Below are 10,670 nucleotides of genomic sequence, written 5' to 3' on the forward strand. Positions count from 1 at the left end.
GCTGCATGTAATATACCATCTCTGTCTCCGCAAGCAGTATGTGTGTCTCTGTTCATAAATCATTTTTTAGTCATCTTAAACACATGAGCAGCATGTTGCATGTAATTTACCATCTCTGTCTCTGCAAGCAGTATGTATGTCTCTGCTCATAAATCGTTTTAAGTCATCTTTAACACATTAGCAGCATGTTGCATGTAATTTATCATCTCTGTCTCTGCAAGCAGTATGTGTGTCTCTGCTTATAAATCGTTTTTAAGTCGTCCTTAAACACATGAGCTGCATGTTGCAAGTAATTTACCATCTCTGTCTCTGCAAGCAGTATGTGTGTCTCTGCTCATAAATCGTTTTTAAGTCATATAAAACACATGAGCAGCATGTTGCATGTAATTTACCATCTCTGTCTCTGCAAGCAGTATGTGTAATTTACCATCTCTGTATCTGCAAGCAGTATGTGTGTCTCATCATAATATTTCACCAACTCTACTGGCCAAAAACAGGCCACCTATATATAAGCATATATATATATATACCAGACTTTTTAGCAGAAAACATTGTCTATACTAAATTGTTTTTAAGTCATCTTAAATGCATAAGCAGCATGTTGCATGTAATTTACCATCTCTGTCTCTGCAAGCAGTATGTGTAATTTACTATCTCTGTCTCTGCAAGCAGTATGTGTGTCTCTGCTCATAAATCCTTTTAAAGTCATCTTAAACACATGAGCAGCATGTTGCATGTAATTTATCATCTCTGTCTCTGCAAGCAGTATGTGTGTCTCTGCTCATAAATCCTTTTTAAGTCATCTTAAACACATGAGCAGCATGTTGCATGTAATTTATCATCTCTGTCTCTGTAAGCAGTATGTGTGTCTCTGCTCATAAATCCTTTTTAAGTCATCTTAAACAAATGAGCAGCATGTTGCATGTCATTTATCATCTCTGTCTCTGCAAGCAGTATGTGTGTCTCTGCTTATAAATCATTTTTAAGTCATCTTAAACACATGAGCAGCATGTTGCATGTAATTTACCATCTCTGTCTCTGCAAGCAGTATGTGTGTCTATGTTCATAAATCGTTTTTAAGTCATCTTAAACACATGAGCAGCATGTTGCATGTAGTTTACCATCTCTGTCTCTGCAAGCAGTATGTGTAATTTACCATCTCTGTATCTGCAAGCAGTATGTGTGTCTCATCATAATATTTCACCATCTCTACTGGCCAAAAACAGGCCACCTATATATAAGCATATATATAAACCAGACTTTTTAGCAGAAAACATTGTCTATACTAAATCGTTTTTAAGTCATCTTAAACACATTTGCTGCATTTTGCATGTAATTTACCATCTCTGTCTCTGCAAGCAGTATGTGTGTCTCTGCTCATAAATCATTTTTACGTCATCTTAAACACATGAGCAGCATGCTGCATGTAATATACCATCTCTGTCTCTGCAAGCAGTATGTGTGTCTCTGTTCATAAATCGTTTTTTAGTCATCTTAAACACATGAGCAGCATGTTGCATGTAATTTACCATCTCTGTCTCTGCAAGCAGTATGTATGTCTCTGCTCATAAATCATTTTAAGTCATCTTTAACACATTAACAGCATGTTGCATGTAATTTATCATCTCTGTCTCTGCAAGCAGTATGTGTGTCTCTGCTTATAAATCGTTTTTAAGTCGTCCTTAAACACATGAGCTGCATGTTGCAAGTAATTTACCATCTCTGTCTCTGCAAGCAGTATGTGTGTCTCTGCTCATAAATCGTTTTTAAGTCATATAAAACACATGAGCAGCATGTTGCATGTAATTTACCATCTCTTTCTCTGCAAGCAGTATGTGTAATTTACCATCTCTGTATCTGCAAGCAGTATGTGTGTCTCATCATAATATTTCACCATCTCTACTGGCCAAAAACAGGCCACCTATATATAAGCATATATATATACCAGACTTTTTAGCAGAAAACATTGTCTATACTAAATTGTTTTTAAGTCATCTTAAACGCATAAGCAGCATGTTGCATGTAATTTACCATCTCTGTCTATGCAAGCAGTATGTGTAATTTACTATGTCTGTCTCTGCAAGCAGTATGTGTGTCTCTGCTCATAAATCCTTTTTAAGTCATCTTAAACACATGAGCAGCATGTTGCATGTAATTTATCATCTCTGTCTCTGCAAGCAGTATGTGTGTCTCTGCTCATAAATCTTTTTTAAGTCATCTTAAACACATGAGCAGCATGTTGCATGTAATTTATCATCTCTGTCTCTGCAAGCAGTATGTGTGTCTCTGCTCATAAATCCTTTTTAAGTCATCTTAAACACATGAGCAGCATGTTGCATGTAATTTATCATCTCTGTCTCTGCAAGCAGTATGTGTGTCTCTGCTTATAAATCATTTTTAAGTCATCTTAAACACATGAGCAGCATGTTGCATGTAATTTACCATCTCTGTCTCTGCAAGCAGTATGTGTGTCTCTGCTCATAAATCGTTTTTAAGTCATCTTAAACACATGAGCAGCATGTTGCATGTAGTTTACCATCTCTGTCTCTGCAAGCAGTATGTGTAATTTACCATCTCTGTATCTGCAAGCAGTATGTGTGTCTCATCATAATATTTCACCATCTCTACTGGCCAAAAACAGGCCACCTATATATAAGCATATATATAAACCAGACTTTTTAGCAGAAAACATTGTCTATACTAAATCGTTTTTAAGTCATCTTAAACACATTTGCTGCATTTTGCATGTCATTTACCATCTCCGTCTCTGCAAGCAGTATGTGTGTCTCTGCTCATAAATCATTTTTACGTCATCTTAAACACATGAGCAGCATGTTGCATATAATTTACCATCTCTGTCTCTGCAAGCAGAATGTGTGTCTCTGCTCATAAATTGTTTTTATGTCATCTTAAACACATGAGCAGCATGTTGCATGTAATTCACCATCTCTGTCTCTGCAAGCAGTATGTGTGTCTCATCATAATATTTCATCATCTCTAATGGCCAAAAACAGGCCACCTATATATAAGCATATATATATACCAGACTTTTTAGCAGAAAACATTTTCTATACTATCATTTATGAGTCATCTTAAACACATAAGCAGCATGTTGCATGTAATTTACCCTCTCTGTCTCTGCAAGCAGTATGTGTGTCTCTGTTCATAAATCCTTTTTAAGTCATCTTAAACACATGAGCAGCCTATTGCAAGTAATTTACCATCTCTGTCTCTGCAAGCAGTATGTGTGTCTCTGCTCATAAATCGTTTTTAAGTCATCTTAAACACATGACCAGCATGTTGCATATAATTTACCATCTCTGTCTCTGCAAGCAGTATGTGTGTCTCTGCTCATAAATCGTCTTCAAGTCATCTTAAACACATAAGCAGCATCTTGCATGAAATTTACCATCTCTGTCTATACAAGCAGTATGTGTAATTAACCATCTCTGTCTCTGCAAGCAGTATGTGTGTCTCTGCTCATAATATTTCACCGTCTCTACTGGCCCAAAAAAGGCCACCTATATATAAGCATATATATATACCAGACTTTTTGGCAGAAAACATTTTCTATACTAAATCGTTTTTAAGTCATCTTAAACACATAAGCAGCATGTTGCATGTAATTTACCATCTCTGTCTCTGCAAGCAGTATGTGTAATTTACCATCTCTGTCTCTGCAAGCAGTATGTGTGTCGCTGCTCATAAATCGTTTTAAGTCATCTTAAACACATGAGCAGCATGTTGCATGTAATTTACCATCCCTGTCTCTGCAAGCAGTATGTGTAATGTACCATCTCTGTCTCTGCAAGCAGTATGTGTGTCTGTTCATAAATTGTTTTAAGTCATCTTAAACACATGAGCAGCATGTTGCATGTAATTACCATCTCTGTCTCTGCAAGCAGTATGTGTGTCTCTGCTCATAAATCGTTTTTAAGTCATCTTAAACACATGAGCAGCATGTTGCATGTAATTTACCATCTCTGTCTCTGCAAGCAGTATGTGTGTCTCTGTTCATAAATCGTTTTTTAGTCATCTTAAACACATAAGCAGCATGTTGCATGTAATTTACCATCTCTGTCTCTGCAAGCAGTATGTGTGTCTCTGCTCATAAATCGTTTTAAGTCATCTTAAACACATTAGCAGCATGTTGCATGTAATTTATCATCTCTGACTCTGCAAGCAGTATGTGTGTCTCTGCTTATAAATCGTTTTTAAGTCATCTTAAACACATGAGCTGCATGTTGCAAGTAATTTACCATCTCTGTCTCTGCAAGCAGTATGTGTGTCTCTGTTCATGAATCGTTTTTAAGTCATCTAAAACACATGAGCAGCATGTTGCATGTAATTTACCATCTCTGTCTCTGCAAGCAGTATGTGTAATTTACCATCTCTGTATCTGCAAGCAGTATGTGTGTCTCATCATAATATTTCACCATCTCTACTGGCCAAAAACAGGCCACCTATGTATAAGGGTATATATATACCAGACTTTTTAGCAGAAAACATTGTCTATACTAAAGCGTTTTTAAGTCATCTTAAACACATAAGCAGCATGTTGCATGTAATTTACCATCTCTGTCTCTGCAAGCAGTATGTGTAATTTACTTTCTCTGTCTCTGCAAGCAGTATGTGTGTCTCTGCTCATAAATCCTTTTTAAGTCATCTTAAACACATGAGCAGCATGTTGCATGTAATTTATCATCTCTGTCTCTGCAAGCAGTATGTGTGTCTCTGCTCATAAATCGTTTTTAAGTCATCTTAAACACATGAGCAGCATGTTGCATGTAATTTATCATCTCTGTCTCTGCAAGCAGTATGTGTGTCTCTGCTTATAAATAATTTTTAAGTCATCTTAAACACATGAGCAGCATGTTGCATGTAATTTACCATCTCTGTCTCTGCAAGCAGTATGTGTGTCTCTGCTCATAAATAGTTTTTAAGTCATCTTAAACACATGAGCAGCATATTGCATGTAGTTTACCATCTCTGTCTCTGCAAGCAGTATGTGTAATTTACCATCTCTGTATCTGCAAGCAGTATGTGTGTCTCATAATAATATTTCACCATCTCTACTGGCCAAAAACAGGCCACCTATATATAAGCATATATATAAACCAGACTTTTTAGCCGAAAACATTGTCCATATTAAATTGTTTTTAAGTCATCGTAAACTCATAAGCAGCATGTTGCATGTAATTTACTATCTCTGTTTCTGCAAGCAGTATGTGTAATTTACCATCTCTGTCTCTGCAAGCAGTATGTGTGTCTCTGCTCATAAATCCTTTTTAAGTCATCTTAAACACATTTGCTGCATTTTGCATGTAATTTACCATCTCTGTCTCTGCAAGCAGTATGTGTGTCTCTGCTCATAAATCATTTTTATGTCATCTTAAACACATGAGCAGCATGTTGCATGTAATTTACCATCTCTGTCTCTGCAAGCAGTATGTGTGTCTCATCATATTATTTCACCATTTCTACTGGCCAAAAACAGGCCACCTATGTATAAGCATATATATATACCAGACTTTTTAGCAGATTTTTTTTCTATTCTATCATTTTTAAGTCATCTTAAACACATAAGCAGCATGTTGCATGTAATTTACCCTCTCTGTCTCTGCAAGCAGTATGTGTAATTTACCATATCTGTCTCTGCAAGCAGTATGTGTGTCTCTGCTCATAAATACTTTTTAAGTCATCTTAAACACATGAGCAGCCTGTTGCATGTAATTTACCATCTCTGTCTCTGCAAGCAGTATGTGTGTCTCTGCTCATGAATCGTTTTTAAGTCATCTTAAACACATGACCAGCATGTTGCATGTAATTTACCATCTCTGTCTCTGCAAGCAGTATGTGTGTCTCTGCTCATAAATCGTCTTTAAGTCATCTTAAACACATGAGCAGCATGTTGCATGTAATTGACCATCTCTGTCTCTACAAGCAGTATGTGTAATTAACCATCTCTGTCTCTGCAAGCAGTATGTGTTTCTCTGCTCATAATATTTCACCGTCTCTACTGGCCCAAAACAGACACACATACTGCTTGCAGAGACAGAGATGGTAAATTACATGCAACATGCTGCTCATGTGTTTAAGATGACTTAAAAATTATTTATAAGCAGAGACACACATACACCTATATATAAGCATATATATATACCAGACTTTTTAGCAGAAAACATTTTCTATACTAAATCGTTTTTAAGTCATCTTAAACACATAAGCAGCATGTTGCATGTAATTTACCATCTCTGTCTCTGCAAGCAGTATGTGTAATTTACCATCTCTGTCTCTGCAAGCAGTATGTGTGTCTCTGCTCATAAATCCTTTTTAAGTCATCTTAAACACATTTGCTGCATTTTGCATGTAATTTACCATCTCTGTCTCTGCAAGCAGTATGTGTGTCTCATCATAATATTTCACCATCTCTACTGGCCAAAAACAGGCCACCTATATATAAGCATATATATATATATCAGACTTTTTAGCAGAAAACATTTTCTATACTATCATTTTTAAGTCATCTTAAACACATAAGCAGCATGTTGCATGAAATTTACATCTCTGTCTCTGCAAGCAGTATGTGTAATTTACCATCTATGTCTCTGCAAGCAGTATGTGTGTCTCTGCTCATAAATCCTTTTTAAGTCATCTTAAACACATGAGCAGCCTGTTGCATGTAATTTACCATCTCTGTCTCCGCAAGCAGTATTTGTGTCTCTGCTCATAAATCGTTTTTAAGTCATCTTAAACACATGACCAGCATGTTGCATGTAATTTACCATCTCTGTCTCTGCAAGCAGTATGTGTGTCTCTGCTAATAAATCGTCTTTAAGTCATATTAAACACATGAGCAGCATGTTGCATGTAATTTACCATCTCTGTCTCTACAAGCAGTATGTATAATTAACCATCTCTGTCTCTGCAAGCAGTATGTGTGTCTCTGCTCATAATATTTCACCGTCTCTACTGGCCCAAAACAGGCCACCTATATATAAGCATATATATATACCAGACTTTTTAGCAGAAAACATTTTCTATACTAAATCGTTTTTAAGTCATCTTAAACACATAAGCAGCATGTTGCATGTAATTTACCATCTCTGTCTCTGCAAGAAGTATGTGTAATTTACCATCTCTGTCTCTGCAAGCAGTATGTGTGCCTCTGCTCATAAATCGTTTTAAGTCATCTTAAACACATGAGCAGCATGTTGCATGTAATTTACCATCTCTGTCTCTGCAAGCAGTATGTGTGTCTGTTCATAAATTGTTTTTAAGTCATCTTAAACACATGAGCAGCATGTTGCATGTAATTATCATCTCTGTCTCTGCAAGCAGTATGTGTGTCTCTGCTCATAAATCGTTTTTTAGTCATCTTAAACACATGAGCAGCATGTTGCATGTAATTTACCATCTCTGTCTCTGCAAGCAGTATGTATGTCTCTGCTCATAAATCGTTTTAAGTCATCTTAAACACATGAGCAGCATGTTGCATGTAATTTACCATCTCTGTCTCTGCAAGCAGTATGTGTGTCTGTTCATAAATTGTTTTTAAGTCATCTTAAACACATGAGCAGCATGTTGCATGTAATTTACCATCTCTGTCTCTGCAAGCAGTATGTGTGTCTCTGTTCATAAATCGTTTTTTAGTAATCTTAAACACATGAGCAGCATGTTGCATGTAATTTACCATCTCTGTCTCTGCAAGCAGTATGTATGTCTCTGCTCATAAATCGTTTTAAGTCATCTTAAACACATTAGCTGCATGTTGCATGTAATTTATCATCGCTGTCTCTGCAAGCAGTATGTGTGTCTCTGCTTATAAATCGTTTTTAAGTCACCTTAAACACATGAGCTGCATGTTGCAAGTAATTTACCATCTCTGTCTCTGCAAGCAGTATGTGTGTCTCTGCTCATAAATCATTTTTAAGTCATCTAAAACACATGAGCAGCATGTTGCATGTAATTTACCATCTCTGTCTCTGCAAGCAGTATGCGTAATTTACCATCTCTGTATCTGCAAGCAGTATGTGTGTCTCATCATAATATTTCACCATCTCTACTGGCCAAAAACAGGCCACCTATATATAAGCATATATATATACCAGACTTTTTAGCAGAAAACATTGTCTATACTAAATCGCTTTTAAGTCATCTTAAACACATAATCAGCATGTTGCATGTAATTTACCATCTCTGTCTCTGCAAGCAGTATGTGTGTCTCTGCTCATAAATCATTTTTACTTCATCTTAAACACATGAGCAGCATGTTGCATATAATTTACCATCTCTGTCTCAGCAAGCAGTATGTGTGTCTCTGCTCATAAATCGTTTTTAAGTCATCTTAAACACATGAGCAGCATGTTGCATGTAATTATCATCTCTGTCTCTGCAAGCAGTATGTGTGTCTCTGCTCATAAATCGTTTTTAAGTCATCTTAAACACATGAGCAGCATGCTGCATGTAATATACCATCTCTGTCTCCGCAAGCAGTATGTGTGTCTCTGTTCATAAATCGTTTTTTAGTCATCTTAAACACATGAGCAGCATGTTGCATGTAATTTACCATCTCTGTCTCTGCAAGCAGTATGTATGTCTCTGCTCATAAATCGTTTTAAGTCATCTTTAACACATTAGCAGCATGTTGCATGTAATTTATCATCTCTGTCTCTGCAAGCAGTATGTGTGTCTCTGCTTATAAATCGTTTTTAAGTCGTCCTTAAACACATGAGCTGCATGTTGCAAGTAATTTACCATCTCTGTCTCTGCAAGCAGTATGTGTGTCTCTGCTCATAAATCGTTTTTAAGTCATATAAAACACATGAGCAGCATGTTGCATGTAATTTACCATCTCTGTCTCTGCAAGCAGTATGTGTAATTTACCATCTCTGTATCTGCAAGCAGTATGTGTGTCTCATCATAATATTTCACCATCTCTACTGGCCAAAAACAGGCCACCTATATATAAGCATATATATATACCAGACTTTTTAGCAGAAAACATTGTCTATACTAAATTGTTTTTAAGTCATCTTAAATGCATAAGCAGCATGTTGCATGTAATTTACCATCTCTGTCTCTGCAAGCAGTATGTGTAATTTACTATCTCTGTCTCTGCAAGCAGTATGTGTGTCTCTGCTCATAAGTCCTTTTTAAGTCATCTTAAACACATGAGCAGCATGTTGCATGTAATTTATCATCTCTGTCTCTGCAAGCAGCATGTGTGTCTCTGCTCATAAATCCTTTTTAAGTCATCTTAAACACATGAGCAGCATGTTGCATGTAATTTATCATCTCTGTCTCTGCAAGCAGTATGTGTGTCTCTGCTTATAAATCATTTTTAAGTCATCTTAAACACATGAGCAGCATGTTGCATGTAATTTACCATCTCTGTCTCTGCAAGCAGTATGTGTGTCTCTGCTCATAAATCGTTTTTAAGTCATCTTAAACACATGAGCAGCATGTTGCATGTAGTTTACCATCTCTGTCTCTGCAAGCAGTATGTGTAATTTACCATCTCTGTATCTGCAAGCAGTATGTGTGTCTCATCATAATATTTCACCATCTCTACGGGCCAAAAACAGGCCACCTATATATAAGCATATATATAAACCAGAATTTTTAGCAGAAAACATTGTCTATACTAAATCGTTTTTAAGTCATCTTAAACACATTTGCTGCATTTTGCATGTAATTTACCATCTCTGTCTCTGCAAGCAGTATGTGTGTCTCTGCTCATAAATCGTTTTTAAGTCATCTTAAACACATAAGCAGCATGTTGCATGTTATTTACCATCTCTGTCTCTGCAAGCAGTATGTGTAATTTACCCTCTCTGTCTCTGCAAGCAGTATGTGTGTCTCTGCTCATAAATCCTTTTTAAGTCATCTTAAACACATGAGCAGCCTGTTGCAAGTAATTTACCATCTCTGTCTCTGCAAGCAGTATGTGTGTCTCTGCTCATAAATCGTTTTTAAGTCATCTTAAACACATGACCAGCATGTTGCATATAATTTACCATCTCTGTCTCTGCAAGCAGTATGTGTGTCTCTGCTCATAAATCGTCTTTAAGTCATATTAAACACATGAGCAGCATGTTGCATGAAATTTACCATCTCTGTCTATACAAGCAGTATGTGTAATTAACCATCTCTGTCTCTGCAAGCAGTATGTGTGTCTCTGCTCATAATATTTCGCCGTCTCTACTGGCCCAAAACAGGCCACCTATATATAAGCATATATATATATACCAGACTTTTTGGCAGAAAACATTTTCTATACTAAATCGTTTTTAAGTCATCTTAAACACATAAGCAGCATATTGCATGTAATTTACCATCTCTGTCTCTGCAAGCAGTATGTGTAATTTACCATCTCTGTCTCTGCAAGCAGTATGTGTGTCGCTGCTCATAAATCGTTTTAAGTCATCTTAAACACATGAGCAGCATGTTGCATGTAATTTACCATCCCTGTCTCTGCAAGCAGTATGTGTAATGTACCATCTCTGTCTCTGCAAGCAGTATGTGTGTCTGTTCATAAATTGTTTTAAGTCATCTTAAACACATGAGCAGCATGTTGCATGTAATTACCATCTCTGTCTCTGCAAGCAGTATGTGTGTCTCTGCTCATAAATCGTTTTTAAGTCATCTTAAACACATGAGCAGCATGT

Source organism: Lissotriton helveticus, chromosome 10, assembly GCF_964261635.1.
Source record: "Lissotriton helveticus chromosome 10, aLisHel1.1, whole genome shotgun sequence".
Classification (NCBI taxonomy): Eukaryota; Metazoa; Chordata; class Amphibia; order Caudata; family Salamandridae; genus Lissotriton; species Lissotriton helveticus.